Consider the following 19,084-nt stretch of genomic DNA (forward strand, 5'->3'; position numbering starts at 1 on the left):
AGGGAAAACGATCTTTTGGTTGAAGAGTAGCCAGGGCAAGTCTTCCCCTTGTCTGTGGCTCAGCCCAGTCAAAGTTTGCATGGTGAGATCAGTGAAGTACACCGGTTCACAGACACAGCTTCAATATTTCACATGATTTCTCTAATTCCCACCTTTAGTCAAAAATGACCCTTTAGTACTCTCTGCTTCTGCAGTATGCAGGGGATATTTCCTCTTACCGGTCTCTGGATACACTGAAAACAAAATGGCAATTCTATCTGAGAGTAACTAGTCTTCAGGCTTTTCTTTCTTTCATCAGCAAAAGGTAAAGAAACACATCAAAATATTGTAATGGAAATTAAATTGTACAGAATAGGAATGGATGTTGAAATGGGCACCTTCAGGTGAGTAAAATCAGGCAACAATTTCATGTGCTCTTTATGTAAGTATAAAAACTGGTATGGTTTCCCTCTCTCCCCTCCTACCTCCTCTTAAAGTTTTTGAAAGAAGCAGGAGAAAAAAAAAAGTCAATTAAAAGTGCTGAAGGTTCCTGAACTCATGAAATATAGACTGCTGTTTTCCAGCATCAAAGCTACAGGTAATTTAATGAGCGCAGCACAAACGCTGAAAGACCAGAGCCTCTAAGGTTCTTTCGGGGTAGAACACGTACTGAAAGGCATGAAAATGAATTTGGTGAAATACAGATAATCAAAAGATCTGTTGTAGTGGAGTTCAAAAGCACGTCAGACTGCTGGCAAGCCTTGGCATTGCTGCTAAAGCGTGGATGTAACTAATACAAGTTGCAGAGATTTAGTCTCATGGCTTGAGTGCAGTGGTCCAAGCTACTTACTTGGCGGTGCAGCTGTGGAGCGGCACTGAAATAGGGCTGAAACACTGAAATATACTGAAATAACAGTAAAAAGCTTTCCCTTCATCAGCCAAGGGAGGGACTTCCACTTTCCAGAACTGTACCCTAACATTAGCACAAGTCCATTTTCTCAGTCTACATTGCACAGATGGGCAATTAATTTATTTTTCCATTGTGTTAGCAACACTCTCCATGATGTGGTAGCAGCTGTGATGAGAATGTTGGGTGTCCCCAGTCCATGCTTCATTTAGCTCCTGGATTTTAAGTCCTTTTCAGCACTGAAGTGTGATCTCCTCAAGCACTGTTAAATTTCGATAATTTTTGGAGTTCTCTAGTCTATTCTATTCTATTTTTAGCCCACTTCTAACATCAAAAAAGGACCTGTTGACTCCTAGACCTCCTAAGAAGCTCTATTTGCTAAGACTCTTTTATTTAAAAAGGAATTTAAGAAAAATAATTAAAGAAATAACAATAGAAAATAGTCAGGCTGCTAAGATGGCAGAGCATACATTTCTGCATTGGAACTGAGGCTGGTACAGACGTGACACTGTGAAGAAGATCTGAGTCTAATCTACATCTTGCTAGAAGTATATGTAGAAGCACAAGTGAAGATTCCTCTGGACATTATCATGCTACTTATGCGGTCTCAAAGAACCCTGCTGGCATAATGAAGGTGTCCGGCTAAAAAAAAAGTGGAATTAAACCATGAAAAAAACGCATTAGTGGTTAGGACATGCAAAGGCAGAAAAGGTGTCCTAGTTAAAAGTACGAATTTTTCTTACTAAGTACTATAGAGTTTGGAACTCATTTTAGTGTTGAAATGCTATGTGAGCTTTTCTGAAAAACCTGAGCCTAACATTTATTGCTTAAAATTTATGAAAGCACTTTATTTTATTATTTGTGACCTCTTTTGGTCAGGTTACTAGAAAAATAAGTTTTAACTCCTCTTGGAGGACATTTCTTCAGTATCTGACTTGAGCCCTACCTGACTTCACTCCCAGGTCTAAGGAAAACTAGAATTTAAATCCTGTAGCCACCTCTATAAATCTGTTGTTCTATAATATATTGACAGATGTTAGGAGATGTGAAACCATGTTATCCTTTTTTGAAAAAATATAAAACAATTGTTTAAAGTAAAAATGAGTATAACAACATCTATGGGGAATGCTCGAATGGATGATTATTCATTTCAATACAATGCATGGCAATGTCTGCATTGGGAATCAGTTTGGCTTTTATCTTGAAGTGGTTCATCTCAAGCAAGAATTCTGCCTTAGTTTATTACAAGGCGTTAAGCTTAAAGCAAAATCTGCTCTGTGCAGGCTAAGTTCTACTTTAACTAAAGAATGTAGACTTTCTGACTTCTGCACGTAAAAGTGAAAGAAACTTAAAGATTTAAAGTACTATATTTTTGAACTTTGGTGTTTTCTTAGGTACATGAAGCAGAATAGTGTTCATGAAAGACATATATTGGGCATCCAGCACACGGATGGCTGCTCAGATACCAACCAGCTATCACCTTTGCTGTCAAAGCTTGAAATTTTATCATGCTAACTTTCAACAACTTTCATGACAGCCCCAAAGCCATCATCAGATCTATCAACAGGATCCAGCATTGTTTCCCACATTTTGTTCAGTATCTGTGCCCATTCTTTCTAAATCTCTCACTAATAGTTTAAGCTTTATTTTATCTACACTGAAGCCTTCTTTTTAAGTCTCAACAGCACTACAAATTCAGTACGGTAATGACTCATACCTTCGTCTTTGTCATAATCCATTGTTCTCTGCCTTTCTTGAAGTTTCAGGGCACGATCTAGTGGCTTGTGAATGAACCACCGGAAAACTGCACTCAATCAGCTGCAACTAGAAAACAAAAAGATAATGGTGTCTGTGCATTGATCTTTATTGTATCCTTCACTCCAAGATCAAAATAGTCTGTATACTGAACATCATTCTGTCATATGCTGAACGACGTTTTGGAGCACAGTGTCGCTATATGAGTATCATAAATCACATATCATTTTCTGGGATCATGCCCAGGTATTCCTGAGAGACCCTCGTTCTTGTGAGACAGTGTAGCATGTAATGTTGGCCACCCTGAAACTAAAAGTAATCAGGCAGGAAATCTCCCGAATAAATCTCAGTGTGGCATCACATTATTCTTCTGAGCAGAAGGTAATACAGGTGCAGCAGTGTCTTTAAACAATATTCCTTTCTAAATGTCATTAAGCAGCTATGGCAAAATCTTCACTACAAGAAGGACTCCGCAGTTTTATTTCAGCTATTTTATACTCCCATTGCCTGATCCTGAGGTAAAAGCAAAGCGAAACCAGGTATCTCGGTTTTTTGGCATAGTGAACACACCAAGGATGATCTCTGTGTGAGCTCATTTATGTTGTGTTGTAAAGCTGAAGTGACACCTTCATTGTGTTCTTTATAGATGAGAGCTTGTATAAGTTTCCTGCAGCAATTATTATATTTTTCTAGCAGTTAAGATAATTCTTTTGAAGTAGGAGGAATTTTTATTTCAGAATATTTTAGCCTTTTTTTTTTCTATCAAGAGGCTTGAGAGCTATTTACCAGACAATAAATTACAGCAAAATAAAAAGCAAGCGTTAATTTCTTAAAAGACCTAATTAAACACCTCAAGGTTGTTCATAACTTAAAGAAAATCTGATGTGAGACTTTGTCAAAGTGAGAATAAACATTTACCCAGTAACCATAGTTAACAGCACAGAAGAAGGCTTGTTATGTTCCAAATTATCTTACTCTCTGTACTATGCACAAATAAGGTGGGTCAAACTTTAAGAAAATTTGCTTCCCTGAAAAATTTACAGTAAAATCATGTTGAAAGGTTGAGTTGAGAAGAAAGTATGAGACAATATATATCTATTTTAGACATTAAATGTGTGGTTATAAAAGAAAAAAATATTAATGGCCTTAAAATGACTGGAGAAGGGCAATGAAGATGAATACCGCGTAAATTCAGAAATGCCATATTTTTTTTTAAAAAAAAAAAGAGTTTTATCAAGTCTCCTTTTTTCCTTTCTCTTTTTTTTCCTCTTTTCTCTGCTTTTCCTAGAATCTTATCACAAGTCCTTCTTCTTCGTAAGAGTTGCCCACAAGCTCTTTCTCAAACCTTCTAGTCTGTTGTCAAGGTTGGAAACCAGTTTTCATCATAGAGGTCAGCAAAACACTGTGAAACCCCATGGCACGAAGGTCTCAAAGTGTTCCTGGAACTCACCAATGAAAGGCTACAGAAGTGCTGGTACTCTCATGACAATATCAGAGTTAAATGGGATTTCCTGGTTTCTGAGTCCTATAAAGTACAAATCGAAGCTTGTATCTTAGAGCATGAACAGGTCTGCACCAATCTGTATGCAGGCCATTCACTCTTTCAATAACAAAATTTGGGCTCAGGAGTAAAATAAAACCCAGTCTATCAAAATAACATTAAAATCTTCACTGGTAAGTCAGTTAACTCACTACAATTTATGGTAAAGTGTGATGATACCTTACAGGGGCCCACATTCCAATAAGAACACAGAGTTTTGTTTGAAAGGATCAACATGTTCCTAAATGAATTCTGTCATTAGTGTGTTAGTCATCTTTATTTCCACTTCAGTGATTTTTCCATTTTTAAATAAAACCTCACTATTTGTACCTCAATTTATTATCAAATAATTAATAATTCATTGAGATATAACTAACAGCATAAAGATGCCTAATTGCTTAGCACTGCTGGTTATTTTCAATTCTCAAAAAAAGCTCTCTGATAAGGAAAAAACTTGAGAATTCTGTTGTGCCTGCTTTAAAACTCCTAACTTGGGCCACTATTATTCTTTGTACGACCTTTGGCATTGATAAGGCTGCTGATGGAGTACGCTTGAGAATTTAATCTAACCTGCCTTCATGATAACATACAATATTTGCTAGATCTCGATGGAATTTATATTCACTTCAGTAAATTCCCACTGATTTATAAACCTAGATTTATCTCATGTTCTACTATATGGCACATCACTCATCATTTAGAAGGTTAAGACATTATCATATTTACTTCAAAGCACAGCTTATGAAAATGCATAGGGTTCTAGACAGAAAGGCACTGCCAGAAAGACAAAGTTTTCCTCTTCTTCACCTTCAGGTACATTTCAAAATAGACTACAATTACCTAAACATAATACAGTTATATATGAAGAGGAGGTGGAGGTTAAAAAAACAAAACACACCATACTGTAGTCAGGGTATTTTCCAAATTAATGACTTATAGGAAAGACTTTCTTGCTTTGCATAGAAATTCAGTGCATGCTTTTGTTCTAAAATATCCATAGTGGTTAATCTAGCAAATTCAAGATAATCTCTTAAACTTCCTTCTTGCATGTCCTCCTGATTAAATGGCATCCCATAATGAGATAAATAGTAGAAGGTATGGTTTAACACAATCCAGCTGTGTTTATTCCTAGGCACGGTTCCATAAGTTGTGGAAGAACCAAAAAATGCACTAAATTTTGTGAAAATTGCCTTTCTTTAGAGGAGTACAGTGTAACCTTGTGGTCCAGGGCTCAGTTTTTTCCTGATCCATGTTTCATTAGAACTTCATCTGTTTAAAGCATTTAACCTCCTGCAGTAAATATAAATATCTATAGAGAGGGTGGGGGGTTGTGTGGTATTTTCTGTTTGTTAGGGATTTTATTTTCAGTAATTGTAGTCATCCAGTCATGAAGACCAAAATCATCAAGGCATGTACAGATGTTTTCTCCAAACATACATCAGTGCAATCTCTTCACTTAAGAAACATTCTTCATTATTAAATAGAAACATGGAAATCCCTTGGGTACCCTGATCCAACTCTGCAAACACAAAAGTCCTCCTGTTCTGCTTTTTTCTGTGTAGTACTTCAAGCTGACTTTTAAAAATTAGTCCCTCTCTAAAGTTACGAGTTCTTACTAATTTTCATTAGTCTTTTAAATGGAAATAAGGTTGGCTTGAAGGTTTTGTGAGTTAAGTTATTCTAACAGTTTCGACAATTAAACCAAAAATTAGACATGATCAGTTGTGATGCCTTGGCCACATTTAAACAATAATGTTAACTAAGGGTGCTACGCAATAGTGTTTGTGTAAAACACTTCATTTGGGGCAGAGATGTTCAATAAAATAATGACTTAAAACAGCAAAGACATAGAATTTGAAAGATTTCCACATATAACTGACCAAACAGTTTCTTAAACTTTCATTCTGCCTGAGTTTTACGAGCTCTTCTCTCTGAAGCACCTTAAGATAAATCAGGTAGGCTTGATATTTTGTGAATCAGAACATACCAGAGGAAGTCTCACAATTCTACTGTATGTCAAGGAGATTTCCCAGGGGACGTTCTAACTGCATATATCTTTCTCAAAAATAAACGATGAATCATATACTTGCCTAAAAAGACTTTAATGATGGGTGTTATTTTGTCTGTTAAAATCAAGCTAATTTATGTATCATATGATATATATCTATGCTGTACATTGCATTATTCATTTTACTTGTTAATAAGTTGCTGGGGAGACATAATTGCTTACTTGTAATTTGTCATTTAGTCATTCAATTTAAACTGGTCTTCAAAACAAAACCAAAAAAAAAAAAAAATCGCAACTTGAAAAATGGCTAAAAGAGGCACACAAACACCTTTTTCTACCTCAAATGTGAAAAAGACAAAAGAATATTTCCCAGAAAGTAATAAAGAGGTGGCACTTCTGAAGCCAGGCAAATAGCCAAAAGCATGATTGGAAACAGTGGGAAAGATTTCTTCTTCATGCTGCTTTTTTGTCCACCGTAACCTTTCAGTGTGAACCCGCACATCCCCACTGCGCAGAGGTGGGTGCTCTGCTTAGTGCTGATGGATCAGAGCTTCTGAAAAGTGTGGAAAGTTTCCTAAGGAAACTTTGATAAGAAAACAAATTCATAACAAAGCTGGTTCGGGCTATGTTAAAGGAGAAGAAAATTCATAAAATATTTTCAACCAAAAATTGTGAACTCATGTAATTTCACTGGTTTTAGTAATTCTGACAGTTTACGTCGGTAATGAAGTTGTCTGCAGCTTCTTAATACCATGCGGCTTGCTCTATAAAATATCAAAATTATAATTTTACCAGCAGATGGACCCAGAACTCCAAAATACTTTTGTTCTGATCCCTTTTCAGTATCACAAACTCTCTCCTTACAAGTTCTACGAAGTCTCATTTATGAAAGGAGAGATGTTTTCTTTCTCACAAGCATTTAAATTGGGATATTAATATAATGTCCTGACTGTGCTCATATTTTGGGTTTCATTATATGTTCTTTGTCCTGTTTAGTCTTTATTCTGCATAACAATGAGTGAATTCAAAGCCTCTGTTTTCTGTAAAGGCTTAAAATATCCCGGTCCACAAAGTAGAGCCAGAAGACCACTTGTGATTTCTTTCTTTTTGAGGAGCTGAATGCCAGGCTTGTTTCTCCACACTCTTTAAACTGATAAATAATCCACAGATCTTAATTTGTAACATTCAGCATATCGACCTACCTAACTACAGCCTCTAATGTGTCCTGAAATTGTGTCTTTGTCTTGTAAAGTCAAAGAAACTCCAGAGTTTGCATAACTAGCTATAGGAGGACTGTGACACCAAACTAGAGCATCTGTTCTCCAACGTCAGCCCCTCCACTCCTGGCTCAGCAAGTACCTGGGGAAAATGAAACACAGAAATAGTTCCCTGAGCACCAGTGTTCCCAGGCTGCTCCAGGAGCAAGATGGCACTGTTGGCAACTGGCATCCATCACGGTATTTGAACAGCTGCGAGCGAGGGGAAGCTAAGAAAAAAAACCACAAAAACAACACTTCAGGAGAATGAAAAAACTATACTGAGACCCCTGTTCAAATGGCACTACTTCAATGTGACAGTGAGTTTATCATCATTCTCTGTGTTTAGATATTTATCACATAGTAATAGATCTGTATAAGATGTCCTGCGCTGGACTCTCTCCAGCAGTTCCCTGTCCTTCTGGAACTGAGGGGCCCAGAATTGGACACAATATTCCAGACGTGGTCTCCCCAGGGCAGAGCAGAGGGGCAGGAGAACCTCTCTGACCTTCTAACCACCCCCTTCTAATACACCCCAGGTACCATTGGCCTTCCTGGCCACAAGGGTACAGTGCTTGCTCATGGTCATCCTGCTGTCCCCAGGACCTCAAGGTCCCTTTCCCCTCGGCAAAGGAAAAGAAATGGTCACTGGTATGTTCTGCCTGCTTTTCACAGCTCTGCCTGTGTGACTATTTCATTTTAACTCGATGAGATTTTGTCTGGAAAAAGAATGATTTAGAAATTCTGGAATAATTCTGTGTTGTCACACTACAACAGTGAAAAAACAGCAAGTAAGTAAAACCAAAACCAGAAAATGCCAATGAAAGTTGGATCTTTCAGGGAAACTGGAGGGTAAATTGTATTAAGACACATATAAAGCATGTTTAAAAGTAGATCCAGCACAAGTGCTCCATAAACCACAGTTCCATGCAAATTAGCAAAATAAATAGTAGCATAAATGATGACAATTACATTATTTTCAGTACTCCTCTTTCTGCAGCTGTATACAATATTCAGCCTACACTCAAATACTGAACAAATCAAAGCAAAGTGAATTTAATAGATCTATTAAAAGTGTGCTACTAATGCATCTTTATATAACTTAGAACAGCAGTACCACTTCTAAAGAAATAAGGATAAATATAATGTGTCCTAACAAATAGCGATAACTGATTTTAACAGGTACTTTGAAAGAGAATATTTGTTTAGATCAATATCCAATTAAGAGTCTAGCTATTCAGAGCCAACTCTGGTTTCCCTTCAAATTACGAAAGCAAAAGCTATTAGTAAATCTTATTAGTTTCATGCTGGTCTCTTGAGATTTTTTCCACCTGACTACTTTGTGTCCCTTCAAAGATAATTCTAAACACAGTGTGATATTGATTGTTTCAAGGCTCTAATGCGAACTGATCAAACACAGTGAAAGAAAATTTTACTGTATACATAGTCAAACTGAGGACTAAGGTCTGTCAACATCAGAGGTTAATTATTTCCACTTTACTAAAAAATTAACACCTAATCACTAACTCAAGAAGAGACTGGAGCCCTACTTATATTTGTAGTCCTAGAGACTGTGGGTAACGTTACGGTGAATTAGCTGCAGAACATCAGGAAAGTAAGAAATTCAAAGACCATGAAGTCTGCAGGTATATTATTTTGAGGGAAGTAGGAAACAAAATAACTTCTTTTGCTGTCTCTTCCCACTTTCTACGTGTTCCTTCTGCCTTAAATAACTAATAGTAATGCAAGACCATGCATGCTGATTTCTTTTATGTACTGAATAATCATACAAGATGAGAAGCAAGACTAGAATTAGGTTTCTTTACTGAAATAGCTGGCTGTAAGCCTTCCTAAATACCGCACATACTATTTAATGGAAAGGTACTGTAAGTTGCAATCTCGAACTAAAAATGAAGACTTAGCCTTCCCAGAAAAGAGATGAGATCCTGGAATGTCTCCCCATCTTCCCTTTCAAAAGACCAGTTTTTAAGGCATAGCTTCTTTCTCTTCAGTCCTCCAACACCAAACTTCTCATGCAGGAAAACAAAGGTCTTCCTAGGCTTCAATATTACACCCAGAGTTAGTTTGAAAATTTGCGTTAAGGTATTCAAAACTAAGCACCACAACTCATTCCTCCTTTTCACTCGTTTTTTTCCGTTGTGTCTAGGTAAGGGCTGTCCCATGGCTGGCGGATTCCCCCAGGGGAATGAAAGCCTTATCTGTCTCTCCTGCCTTCCCTCAGCTAATAAATGTCAATTGACACAAGTGGCCTAGTGCTGTCTGCTAATTAGACTATCACTTATACCGTTTAACTAGATCTGTGTGACAGCATGAATATAGTTAGGAAAAGAATCTGAGAATACTGTAAAAGAAGTGTCAGAAAAATCCGTTTTTCTTCATTAAGTATGTATATACATACACGGTCGTAACATAAAAACATTTTTAGTTTAAAATGAAGGGACAGAATTCTTTTCATTTAAAAATAAAATTTCCAGCACATTTCTCTAGTAATAATTGTTTTGATTAATGATATGAACAGTATGTCATTTAGTTTCATAGCTCCTCCCGTTTGCCAGGCCCTTGATATCAGACAACATTCACTATGGCAACAATATTACATAGTCATGCATCCTCTGCAGTGGTAAGAAAAAAAAGAAGATAAAAAAAAAGGAAAAAAATAAGTTATTAACAAGAACTAGAAGATAGAGAATTATTACAATACAGAATTAACAGCCTTGGTAGAACTAATGAGAAAAGCTGCCCTAATTTCTTTATAGACTCATAAAACTGTTTGTCTGCTATCACCTATGCTTTTGAGAAATGAGCACTGTAAGTTTTTTTTAATATAATTTAAAAGTTTCTTTAGCTGGGTGTAATTCAAAGCGTAACAAAGGAACAGGAAAGCCATCACTGAGGTTTGGGATCAAATACTGATTTTATAGATAGTAGGAGAAGAATACAACTTATTTCACTGTCAAATACAATCTTCTCAGGTCAGCAACATACTAGTGTCATCACAACTATATAGGTTCAATAAAAATTATATGGACTACCATCACAGAACTGTTATAAGTTGCATCACATTATACTCCTCTTCTTTGAGGTTTCCATTGCATGTGAAAGAAACATCTCCTGGATACAGAATCTCTAAGCTATGAGAAACTACACGTTTTGTGTTACCTATTTGTTTACCCCATACACAATACATACTTGTTTTTAATACTACCTTTCACAGGCAGTATCATGGGATTATCAGCAGAAACCAACCTGTAAAAGCTGTGCAGTTTTCCTGTGCTTGCACTGTAATTAAATTAAAAGAGAATGCAGGGCCTGTTGTAGTACTCAGCATTCCTACAATCAGTTTATCAAATGATTTTAAACAAGGACATGGTCATATGTGCATGCCAGCAACTTCCGCACTGACAAAATTGAGGTGAACTTCATCTAAGTGAAGAAATAATTATTTCCAACAGTTGCTACTGGTCACACTTGAAGGATGTTTATTACAAGGATGTGAATTATACTAGTGAAGGGAAATAGGTAATGTGACATAAAAACAAAACTAGCATGTTGACCTACTTCTGTTGTTCTGCTGAACGAAGTTATGTTTCTTCCTGCCCCAAGAGACTGGGAACACCATCACTTCAGTACCAAAAATATTATGTGCTTACCTTCAATGACAGATCAAAGCACTGAGGTCATCCAGGGACAACAGTATTTAGCTGTAGTCGCAGTTGTACGCAGCGAGGAGGTCACTGCATATAAACAATGAGATAACATACAAAATATTATTACAGGTGCGGTGGTGGACAGTGAAGTTATCACAAATATTAAGCCTGAGCTGGGAAGACTCACTTTTGCAGGAGCTCTACCTGATTCCCTGGTGAGTACTAAGTCCCAGGAAGCACGCTGACCTTTACCAGGGGACTGGGTGAGAGGTTAAATCGTTGATGTGACACAGGTGAACACAGTGACAGGTGTTGGATAATCTAGTCTTTTATATGGCTGTGTTAAGAGAAATGGATGAGCAAAGTATTAGCTTCTTTTTGAAAAGATTTATTTGATCACTCACTTGGCCATGTATATGCAGCATTAATACACACCTATCCTAACTCCTCAACATGTGTCTGTGTGTCCTCCAAACATTCTTACTGTAAAGATTTTAGGATCAGGAATTTCGGACAGCCTTGTTTCTGCACTATAGACTACCTCGAGCCATTCACAGCTATGGACTTAATCTTCACTAGAAAAAAGAAGTTTTAAAATGAGTTGGAACTGAATAAGGTTACAAAAGAATAAAGTTTACCCTATGACGAGCCCAGAGTTCCTGACACTATACTTTGTGGACATTGAGGCATTTGTTATTCCATAACCTTTAGTGCACTTTCTAGTGTAAAGGACATGAAATATCAACCAACATGACTTCTTCTTTTTTAAATCTCGTATGACTGCATCTGTCCCTAAGGCTAACTTACTGATTAATAGACTCTAGAGATATTCCGTGAAATTATGTTCAACATATTGATCATATTCTGACATTCACAACTGCCTTTTTTTTTTTCCTGTTACGTCTTCTACATGAGAATGTATTTACTACTATGTATAAATACAAATAACTAAAGGGCCCTCTCTAGTTATTTCAGGAATTAAAACACATTTTAGCTAATGTTGTACCAGCAGACGCAAGGCTGGTTTCTGCATCATTCAGTAGCTTGCAGGGGCTTTGGGTCTGGTAGAAATGACAGACTGACTCAGTAGACATGAGGCCTACCTTAAAATGAATATAGATGAAGAAAATGGATTCATTTTCCACGATTTGCATGAATTTGGATTAAGTTTCTAAAATCACTGTATTACCTGTTCAAGGATAAATAAGAGCGTAATTGCATATACCCTAATTTAAATCAGAGTACTTTACATTACAAAGCAAATGTGCATTCTTACTTTCAGTAAAAAACCTGCTCTCTTAAGTTAAATTAGAGGCTCGTTAAAACGATTTGGACACATTTGTATATGCAGATCTTTATGGAAACATTTTTTCTTTTAAGAAAAAAAAAAATTTGGTATCTGAAACTTTTTAAATTGTCGATTTAGTCCAGATTTAGTTACAGAACAAATCAGCAATACCAAGTATAATTAACTCTAAAGAAGAAATGCCACCTGACATTTGAAAAGTAATCAAGTCCATAAATTATTTCCAGTCCTTTCAAGTCTGCTTATTTATATTTAGAATGACATGTATAAAATACAAAGTCTGTAGCAAGTATATGGTATCCATAAAACCCCAGAAAAGTTATTTTATTTCTCAAGATGAAATTTTGACCTATATTTCTGGGACACTACAGAAAAAAAAAATTAAGAAAACATAGCAAAAATTGTACCCTGTTCAGCACATATTATTTTGTGTTAACTAACAATGCTCAAGCAAATAACAATAAAGCTCAAATCATCATATGTCACCTTTTAAAAGGATAACACATAGGCTCCTCAATAATTAATGCCTTTGTGTTCTGTTTTATTCCACATCAAACGTAGGAAAACTTATTCTACTTCACAGTGTAGCTAAGATGAAGTCGTTGGCACTACTTGTCTTGGTTTAAAGACACACTAAGTTGTTATCATAACAGAGCTCAGCTAAGGCTTTGTGACTTGTCAACTTCATCTTCAGAGTAACCTTAAAGAAATAGAGGTCAGTTAGTCTTTGTTTTACAGAGACAGGGTGCTATTTACACTTCCAAGAGTTTGGAGCTGCTTCATTTAGCACTTTTCCGACAATTTGGAGAGAGAAAACTGACATCCACCAGGAAATTTCTGTTACACGTATTCAAAGAGAAAAAGACGTGCTCAGATTTTAGTGAACTACCAGTGGAACCGTTACCTTGCCAAGATATGGCTCAACCTCCACACAGTGGATTTATCCACACTCCGCACAGTTTGGTTGTAGTTAAGTCTGGTTTGGGTTTGGACTCAGAATCATTTCCAGAAGAGCCTGTCAGCAAGTGCTTTCCAGGTGCAATTTGTGCAAACTCTGTATGATTAGCTATATATAATTTTTACTTCTTATGTAATGAAACAAGGACAAAGGAACAAACTTGACTTATTTCAATCACTTGAAGAAAAAAATCCCACTAACAGATAGATTCTTATCATGAAAAGCATACATAACATTGAATGTCCAGAGAGGAAAAAGTACTGCTCTGTGTTTAAGTTATATCTATTTCGTGCAAGGTACATTTCTCTTTCTTTTTTTTCATAGTTCCCAGTTAAGAAAGTAATTAGTTCTTTGAACATAGAAATATATTCAAAGACCCTCATTCAGGTGGGTACCTGTGTAAATATTCACGCCTCACTTAGCAGAACTTCTTGAGGGCTGAAAATTAAACAGAGCCATAAACAACAGATTATGCTTCACATCCGTATGCGTGAACATGCAAATGTCTGTGAGACACATGCAAACTCAAAACATCTAGGACCTTAGCTTTTTTCTTTTTTGATAGAATAATGGTTTCTGTGCCCTTTGTGAGTCTGGCCTTCCAATTTCTGCAACATTCAAGAAAGTTCTTCATACTCATTTTTGCACTAAATTCTGACAGTTGACCCAGCAGAGGTAAACTCTGTCAGCTCATGATTGGTAGACAGGATTGAATGAAGACTAATGATATTAGACAACAACTGCCAGATAAATGCATGGTGAGGAAAGATAAACAATGTCAGCTCAAAATGGTGACATGATGAAAGGCAAACAATAATGAACGATGTCAAACAGAGATTGCCAAAGAGATTAGGATGAGCAATGTTCCATTGTTCAGCCAACGTAAGTAAATGAAGATAAATGACAGTAGACACTGATCACTGAGCTAATGGACAAAACATGGATAAGATGTTCACTAGGCAAAATAAATAAAAATAGTGAATATTTTAGTCTTTTTTATACGTAACATACAATACAGCATGACTATGCACTACAGTATAGTTTTTCATTTATTTTTTCCACAATTGTGGGATTATAAAACCCAACATGGGATATATTCTTACATAAATACATGATTTTCAATTCCACCCAAATGGTCTCTGCTTTCAAGACATTTTCTTGTCATTTGCTACCTCTGAAGACTTGTAATTCCAGTTCATTAACAAAACCAAAACCTGAGGTACCCTTATGGATTCTGTAGATTGTTTTCCTTCCTAAAAGGTTACACTAGGGGTGTTAGTCAGTAGTTTCAATGGACACTTTTTAGAAGCAATACCTGTAAAAACTATCCAGAATGTGCTGTTAAATAGCTTACCCAAATCTCAAGAAAAAGAAATGGCAATTTTAAAGAGTAAGTCATAAATTCCCTTAATTCCAGTGCAGTGCAAATCTTTCATGCTTACATATATTCCTTTGAGCGTATTTCAGACCAAGTGGCCTTTCCTTTTCTGCTTCTTTACACAATATTTGTGGGTAGTCACTTAAGAATGCTTGAATGAATCATGCTGAAATGCTTACAAATAACTCTTTTCCTCTTGATTATTTATGGTGAAACCCTCTCTCTACTCAGACATTACAATTATCTGAAATAAGCAGACATCTGTGAATCTAGTCCACAGATTGTAGCTTCATCTTTTTCATTAATTTTTTCCCTATATGTGCCCCATCTCAAACTGGGTAGAGATACCAGTATGAATCAGACAGCTGATGTAAGACATTGTTATTTCAGAAAACTGAAAAAATGTTTAGCAATCTAAATTAGCAAAGAATCTTCCCTTCATGAAGGCGACATGTTATTTCTTCACTGGAACAAATCATGCTTACCACAGTGTGAGTTAAATGGAAGTAGCATGTTGCTCTTCTATGTGTTTTAGTGTCTGTCCTTAATAGGTGCCAAATGGCAACCGCCACTTGATTTGTCCATTGTGCTACTAAGTGGAGATATTTTCTTAACTGCAACTTTACCCACATTACATATGTATATATAATTTCTAATTATTAGAAATTAATGCAGAATCGCAGAATGTCAGGGATTGGAAGGGACCGCGAAAGCTCATCCAGTGCAATCCCCCCATGGAGCAGGAACACCCAGATGAGGTTACACAGGAAGGTGTCCAGGCAGGTTTGAATGTCTGCAGACAAGGAGACTCCACAGCCCCCCTGGGCAGCCTGTTCCAGGCTCTGTCACCCTCACTGAGAAGAAGTTTCTTCTCAAATTTAAGTGGAACCTCTTGTGTTCCACTTCGAACCCATTACCCCTTGTCCTATCACTGGTTGTCACCGAGAAGAGCCTGGCTCCATCCTCCTGACACTCACCCTGTATATACCTGTAAACATTAATGAGGTCACCCTTCAGTCTCCTCTTCTCCAAGCTAAAGAGCCCCAGCTCCCTCAGCCTTTCCTCACATGGGAGATGCTCCACTCCCTTCAGCATCTTTGTTGCCCTGCACTGGACTCTCTCCAGCAGTTCCCTGTCCTTCTGGAACTGAGGGGCCACAACTGGACACAATATTCCAGATGTGGTCTCACCAGGGCAGAGTGGATGGGCAGGAGAACCTCTCTGACCTACTGACCACCCCCTTCTAATCCACCCCAGGTACCATTGGCCTTCTTGGCCACAAGGGCCCAGTGCTGGCTCATGCTCATCCTGCTGTCCACCAGGACCCCCAGGTCCCTTTCCCCTACACTGCTCTCTAATAGGTCATTCCCCAACTTATACTGGAACCTGGAGTTGCTCCTACCCAGATGTGAGACTCTACACTTGCCCTTGTTATATTTCATTAATTTTTTTCCCCGCCCAGCTCTCCAGCCTGTCCAGGTCTCTGATGGCAGCACAGCCTTCTGGCGTGTCAGGCACTCCTCTCAGCTTGGTGTCATCAGCAAACTTGCTGATAGTGCACTCTATTCCCTCGTCCAAATCATTGATGAATATATTGAATAATATTGGCCCCAGTACTGACCCTTGAACACTCCACTAGATACAGGCCTCCAACTGGACTCTGCCCCATTGACCACGACTCTCTGGCTTCTTCCCTTCAGCCAGTTCACAGTCCACCTCACTACGTGATCGTCCAGACCACACTCCCTCAGTTCAGCTGTGAGGATGCTGTGGGAGACTCTGTCAAATGCCTTACTCAGGTATCTTCAATGAAATGGCCGTTTGTATGAGCTACAGATATGAGGCTGTGTGGTGACTTTAATGCCATTTCTTTTGATGGTTAGTGTAAAATAAGATAGTTTCTTTCCACTGTGTACTGAAAATCAGTGTGAAATTTAATCATCTATTTCTTCATAACCTCTGATAACAAACTGAAATGTACTTCAGTGATGTGCTACTATAACTGTGTGGAAAAGCATTAATGATGGAGGGAATTAAAAATGGCTTTTAGGAATAAGGAACTTTAAAAATTCATTTATAGCATAGCAACTATAATTGGTCCAAGTTTACAGACTTATTTTACAGAAGTATGCTGAGTTGCCCATTACAGCTTGCTGAAGCAATATTTTCTAAAGCAACCCTGCACCTCATTCTGGAAGATTCTTTAATTAATTGGAATGGTGAAGCACTGCAAAAATAAAAAAAAAAATAAAACAAAAAACATGTTATGCAACATTTAGTTCCACTGAGCCATACAGCAGCATAATTTTTACCACTTTCTCTATGTTCCCATTGTGTTTAATTCTGTTACTCATATTAGACTGCAGATGTCTCTGTCTTTTCCCCACAGCTAAGATTGTTCTCTAATATAGTGTAATGGCTGCAATATAAGCCCCCAGATCTAAGATAATTCACGTGTTATGGGAGGTTAATAAATATTTTTTTTCACATTTCTATGGAACATTTACTTTCAAACGCATACTCTTGACTGAGGTGCTAACTCAAAACACTCCTTTGAACAGCTAGTAAGAAAATGAGAAGTAAAAATCTAATTTCAGAAAATGTGTTCAACTTCGTAGAGGAAAAAAATACCATTTTAAGAGAATTGACTGCAGATGACTGTGGAACTCTCCTCATAGAAACATGAACGTTTTGGACAGAATGGGATCCTCAGCGAGGATGGTTTGCTGTTACGATGTCACCCTGCTCTGAGACTTCTGGCTCGTGCTGAAATAGCAGTAATAACAAAAGCTCTTTTGTCTAGCACATTTTCACAGGTAAATAAATAAAGAACTACAGGATGCTGGGGGAAAGGGACAAGGTTTAAAGTCTCCTCTCAAACGCAGTCACCCTGATCACAAATTTCTCAGCTTTGTCTACTGGTTCGCATTATCCAAACCCTTTGCCACTATAAATTATTTAAAAGAAAAAGATATGGCTGATATCTATGCTGAGTGCAGGATCCCATTCTGTCTGACTATAGATGGACTCTTTGCACTCAATGCTATGGGTGGCATTAGGGAATAGTTGTTTATTCAGAGAGAGCAGAAGAAAGAAATAACAAGTTTATCAGCAGCCCACAAAGCACACATACTGTGATGATTAATATGCATTTGAGTGGAGAACTGCTCTTTTTGCCATTAAAACTTGTGTTATTTAAGTCACATCTTTCATCAAAGTCTTCTAATTGCACTCCAGTTTGTGATCATTTAATTATCTGTGTTTTCTTTTCAAGATGGTAACTAAAAAATATGTCATATATATTAGAGTACTTCTTCACTTTTGAGTATAACATAGCAAAATGGGTTCCTCCTAGAGAAGGCCATTTTCTTCTTGTCTACCATGGCTAACAGTAAGCTAATAAATGCAAAACATTACATAGGTAAACATCATCATCATAAATTCCTGCTGCATTTTAAGGTTCACAGGACAAACTTACAATGGCCTCATCACAAATTCTGTGTGATCTCTTCTTACATTTTAAGCACCTGGAATATTTGCTTTTGATTTTACTGGTGCAGTCTTAAAAAGAGTGACGTATCCTTGTTCAGAAACAAGGAAATAGATATCAAAACAAAAGAGGAAAGGATGGCCATTGTGTTATGCCTTATATTACAGCATACTTCAACTCACCTTTTAAGGGGTCATCTCTTCTTGAGATGAATGACATGGATAGAGGCTTCCTTTTTAAAAAGTTGTTTGTCCTGCTCCCAATGAGACGTTCAGAGTTTTTGAGTTCTGGCCAGTCTGTTTTGAAAGAAAAACAGATGAAAAAACACTGGAGTGCCTATACACTATGATGTATAATAGGTTTGTTTAGGCTTATTCAGATGAATAGCGATTTGCTGCTTTATTAAATGTCATCTGTTTAGCAGAGAATTGCACTAAAGAAAACCTAAACATCCTGGGAAATTAAGATTTATCAAAATGGCACTCTGTCCAATTAACATGTAATGTAGTTCTTTAAATGGGATAATGACGCATATATTGATTTCTATCTTTTATGCATGTGTGTGTATTGATATAAAACCACAGTGAAATACAGGAAAAATATATTGTAATGTGATGAAATGAAAAATATCTCAAAATGAAATCAGTGATAACAATTTTCTTTTTCTTTATGTTATATTAAATGCACATGAATATGAAGTATTTTTCCAGACAATTTTATTCTTCTTGCAGCACCATCAGTGGTAACACCTCTATAATTATACAATTCTTTGAAATGTTTTTACAATGACAAATAAAGGACCAAATTTAATTAAAGTAATCAACAAGTAGCAATACCCT

General features: G+C 37.0%; 1 long non-coding RNA gene across 1 annotated transcript in view; it reads right to left on the reverse strand.

The window, feature by feature from the left end:
• The window catches only part of LOC110355043 (uncharacterized), a 34,167-nt gene extending 15,414 nt beyond the window's left edge, over positions 1–18,753 (reverse strand). Inside the window, exons 1-3 of the long non-coding RNA XR_010474506.1 lie at positions 18,428–18,753; positions 11,117–11,200; positions 2,604–2,710 (exon numbers count right to left, since the gene is read on the reverse strand). This is a non-coding gene — a long non-coding RNA (uncharacterized LOC110355043). The remainder of the gene's footprint in view (positions 1–2,603; positions 2,711–11,116; positions 11,201–18,427) is intronic.
• Between the last annotated feature and the right edge of the window lie 331 nt (positions 18,754–19,084).

The sequence above is a fragment of the Columba livia genome, chromosome 9, assembly GCF_036013475.1.
Source record: "Columba livia isolate bColLiv1 breed racing homer chromosome 9, bColLiv1.pat.W.v2, whole genome shotgun sequence".
NCBI lineage: Eukaryota > Metazoa > Chordata > Aves > Columbiformes > Columbidae > Columba > Columba livia.